Source organism: Olea europaea, chromosome 10, assembly GCF_002742605.1.
Source record: "Olea europaea var. sylvestris chromosome 10, O_europaea_v1, whole genome shotgun sequence".
Classification (NCBI taxonomy): domain Eukaryota; kingdom Viridiplantae; phylum Streptophyta; class Magnoliopsida; order Lamiales; family Oleaceae; genus Olea; species Olea europaea.
In genome coordinates, this window is record NC_036246.1 from 32,699,518 (window position 1) to 32,704,533 (window position 5,016).

A 5,016-nucleotide genomic window follows, 5' to 3' on the forward strand; every position below is an offset into this window, starting at 1 on the left:
TATGCCATCTTAAATAATTAGAAAAAAAAATACAATTTCTTTTTGTTTTCTCTTACAATCTTTAGGATCTTCTATCAAGGAATTTTGAAATTAGGGATAGAAAGCTCATTGATTTACTTCTTGATCTATAAAAAGAAGTCACTTCTATTTCTATCTAATGCGGATAATATGTGGCTTTCTATAACAACTAATCTACAAATTTCTCGATTTTCTAAACAAATAATAATATATTTTTTAAAACTTTCTATTGAACAACAAAGCAAAGTAGATGTAATATATTTATCTCATGACATAAAATATCAGAACTTAGAAATATTATATTTGTAACAGTCTTAGAGTACCTTACCTTTTAACAAATTAATTTCTTCAAATTACTTTTTTTTTAAAATTCTTTCTTAACTTTTTTTTTTTGACCTTCTAAAAAAGGCTTAAAATTATAATTTTTTTTTTCCATCATGTGTAAAAAGGTTTAACAAAACTCCCTTAATTGGAACACAACTTAGCCAACTTAACTCAGATGATCACCTTATCTTTTGGTCATAGAATTAGAACAAAGAGGCTAACAGCGTCAAAAATATTTTGGAAAAAATAAAACACTATAATATTACTTCTAAATAAATTAATTGCTTACTTGACATTTCCTCTTTTAGATCTAGCCCGAAAATAAATAAAGTAAAAGAGAATTATAAAATAAGAGAAAGTATGAGAAGAACTTACTTTAATTTGAAGTCTTTGAATTTACTAAGGTTGAGAGAGAATTTTTTTTAGTACAAGTGTTATATGTTGCGCTCTGTATTTTTCGATGTGCGTTCCATTGTATGTGGTATTGATATTTATAGACACTTGCACATTATGTCTATTCTTTTAAAAAATAATCAATATTGTACATCTTTTATAGGTGTGTGATTTATCATTAAAGAACTAAAGGTTATCTTACAGCTATATAAAAATAATAAATATTCTTTTGAAAACTTCGTCTTTACACTCCTCCTTTATGACTTTCTTTAATGATAATTGTCCTTCTGTCATTGCTTAATAAGGTCTTTTCCTTTATGTATTTTCTTCTATTTTCAATTATTGTACTATTTGTTCATTATCACTATATTGGCTTCTTCTAGGTCTATGTCCTTTTCAGTAGTTTTGCCATCAAATATTTCTTCTTCTTCTTCTTCTTCTGTATTTGATTGATATTTTGTCAATTCGTGATTTGTTTCTTGAAAAAGCTATCAGATATAACTCTTTTTGTTGAATATTTGGTACCGAAATTTTTTCCATTTGAACTCTTATAGCAATATGTTATTGATAGAAAATAACTCCATTATTTCACTGTGTTACAAATCTGGAATCATTATTTTGAACTCCTATCATTGTCGACGTTTCTGAGACCCGTCTTTTGTAATCAATTAGTCTAATTTTTATTTTAGTATTTGTCTTCGAAGAAGGCTTAAATCTCTTGGCTGCTTCGTATATTATAATATGATTATAAACTGGAATTACTATACATCATTTACAAGAGGTGGTTTGAAAATGAATTGGATCATTAAAGGGTGATCTTTTAACTGATTAAGCATTTGTTTAAGTTTAGGTGGAATGAAACTAAAAGATTTGTTTAGAACATATATAGTGTCTATCATGCCAAAATGTAAAGTTGGATAAAAAAAGATCCTTTTTTTAATAAAAAATTATAATAAAAGAAATTGGAGGATAATTGTGTCTAAGAAAAGTCGATTTTTAATAGATGATTTGTATTTTGGGCCATATTTAAGAAAATATCGATTTTTGTTGTGATAGTAGCTTAGAATTTGATAAAAATTGATTATTTCCTGTATGACTGGCTGCTTTATAGATTTTTGAACAAGACTAGCACAATAGCCAATTTTCTGTTCTAATTCATATAAAGTCTTTTATTGCCCTACAGTTATAGAGTCTGTTAATTCAATAAGTCTTTCTATTTTATTAGAATAATTTTTGCTTGTAGGAGCAATATCTCTTTCAACAGTATATCTAAAATTGAGTCCTTTTAATTGAATAATCTCATTTTGGTATTTACTAATGACCTGTTGAGATGGAGACACTTCATTTTCAAGGATTTGTAATCTTTCTTGTAATGAATGCTTTCTATTATTCAAATCTATAACAACATTGGTCATAGTTTCATAACTATCATAAAATTATATTGATGAAAATGAAGATGTTAGTTGAGATGTAGCGGTTCATTTCTCTACAGAAATTTAATTGAAAAATGGGTCTAAAAATCATTCTGCTTTTTGTAATTCTTCTAACCAATAATTATATATACCAGGATTTCTACCTAACTACTACAAAGAAACTAAAACTTCTACTTTTTACTTGATTGTAAATCTGTCTAAAATAATTATCTAGAGCATTAATGCTATCTAATTTTAGTTTATAGTTACGTGCCATTCAGATATTATCTAGTAGACATAGCTATCTTTCTAAAAATCTTTCGAAATTATATCCTTTGAATCGGAGATTGGATTCTTGTGGGGTCACTCTTAGATTTAGAGTGACATTCTCGAAGTTTATTATCATTTGATCCATCTGCACCATGAAAATAATTGGTTGGAATATTAATAACTTCTCTACTTAAATTATTTGTCAAAATATTATTTTTCCTATCTATGTATTCTATATTGATTTTATAACTATTCAATATTTCATACAATTTTAACCATTTTTATGTCTTATTTTGTCAAAATTTATCATTTTAATAAATTTGACTATAGCTTCACAATCTATCCTAATTGTAAATACAATATTTAAAAATAATTTAAAATTTTCTATGCTATATCTGATGGCCATTATTTCATAATCCAAATTAGTCAAGTATTTTTCTTTTATCTTATATTTTTCACTAGCATATTTACAAATCTTTTCTTCATTTTTATCATTATATTTATTTGGTTTAGAATATAAAATTCCTCCCCATCATAGTTCACATTTATCTGTTTTTATTATTTTATATTCACTATCTAAAGGTAATTTTAATGATGGTAAATTTTTAATTTCTTCTTTTATCTTTTTAACTAGTTCTATATCTGACTTACTAAAATATTTTTGTCCTTATTAGACAGCTTACTATACAATGATCTTACTTTCTGTCCTAAATCTCTAATAAAATGTCTACCATAGTTCAAAATTCCTAAAAAAAGGCTTATGTGTGGTTGTAGTTGGATTTTTCATTCTATTAAAATTATTCCTAAAAACTCATTTATTTTATTTATTTCCATTTTCTTTTTTACTTATAATTAGACCGTTTTTATGAATTTATTTAAAACTATCTCTAAATGCTTATGATTTCTACTATATACTAAAATATTATCTATATATACAAATAAATGGAAAATAATTAAAAATGCTATTCATCTTTCTTTGAAAAATAGAGGGTGCATTTTTTAATTCAAAAAGGATGACCAACCATTCAAAATGTCCTGGAGGTATAGTAAAAGTTGTCCAAAAGAATAGAATCTTTAGCCATTTTTATTTGTCAAAATCCAAATTTACAGTCAAACTTTGAAAATATATTATTATTTTGTATTTTATTTATTAACATATGTTTATCTGATATTTTATATTTATCTTTTATAGTATTATCATTTAGTCTTTTGTAATTTATAACAATTCTTACTTTTGCAACTTGAAAAAAATGGTTAAAATTTTTAGCTAAGTTACTTTCTAAGAAAAAAGTTAAATTAAAGAAAGAATTATTGGAGGAACACGTTCCTGCATCTCAAGATGCATTTGCGAGTTCTTAACAAATCATGAATAATCTATTGTATTTTTATGGATTTTTTTTCCTTTCCAAGGGAAAACTTCATAAATAAGAAGAATATATAAATATAACTAATAAAAACATATAATTTAATAAGAAGAAAGCTTTCTATTATGTATGAGTAATAATAATTTATAACCATATTCTAAAATGTAGTATGTAAAGTGTAAATTTAATAAATATGGTGTAGAAAATGAAAATATACCATAACTTGTGGGTGTATTTTGTAATTTTCCATAATTTTCTCCTGTTTCCTAAGGGCTAATTGTGTTTCTTGGTTAGATTAACATACCTATGTCGAAACCAACTTGACAAGAGGCTTCTTGGCTGTCTATTAAGCATGAGGAGGAAACTAACTAGAAGTCTTAGCAAACAATATTTTATGTTGTCTTTATCTCAATGTATGTAACTTCAAATTTGATTGCTCATTTGAGTTTTGCTTCAAATTGTTTATATAACCCTTTTTTTTTTCTTTTTAATTATGATAGCATACCGAGTTCTAAAATTCATTTTGAAATGTCAACTTCACTAAGAGAAGTAATCTAAATATACTTATATATATAAGTGATGTTGGATTTTATACTTAGTGTGTGCAAAAGACAAGATGATTACTCGATTTGATCTAGTATGGATCACAAAAAAAATGATATTGAACTTGAAAGCATGACTTTGCATCAGCTTGTGGTAGTATTCGCCCTTTGTGTTAGGTTTTAAAGGCAATTTCAAAAAGTAAATTAATTTATCACTTATGCAACAACTAAAACTTTTAAATAAAATGGATCAATATGATGGTAGGCAAAGAATCTAAGTGCAGTGCAGTGCTTGTGTATTCATAAGTACCTATACATACATAAAGTTGAGGTTAGGATTGAAAAAAATGGACACCCAAAAGGACCAGAGATAAATTCAAAACAAAAAGTTGATAACAAGAGAGAGATATTCTAGAGGTTTGGTGAGTATTTTAACCACTCCTTGTAACCTCTCTCTACATATTAAAATATAGTAATGATTATCCAGGAAAGTCTTAATAAAGTAATTGATTTTAACTGATGTAATTATCAAGGGATTATATAATGCTCCATATAATTCGATTATAGCTATTTGAAAGTACAATTGGATTATAATTAATGGATGCGAGTTACAATAGTTATGTTATTAAAAGATATTTTCTTATAAAAACATAAAACTAGAGAACATATATGATATATACCAAGACTTCATGT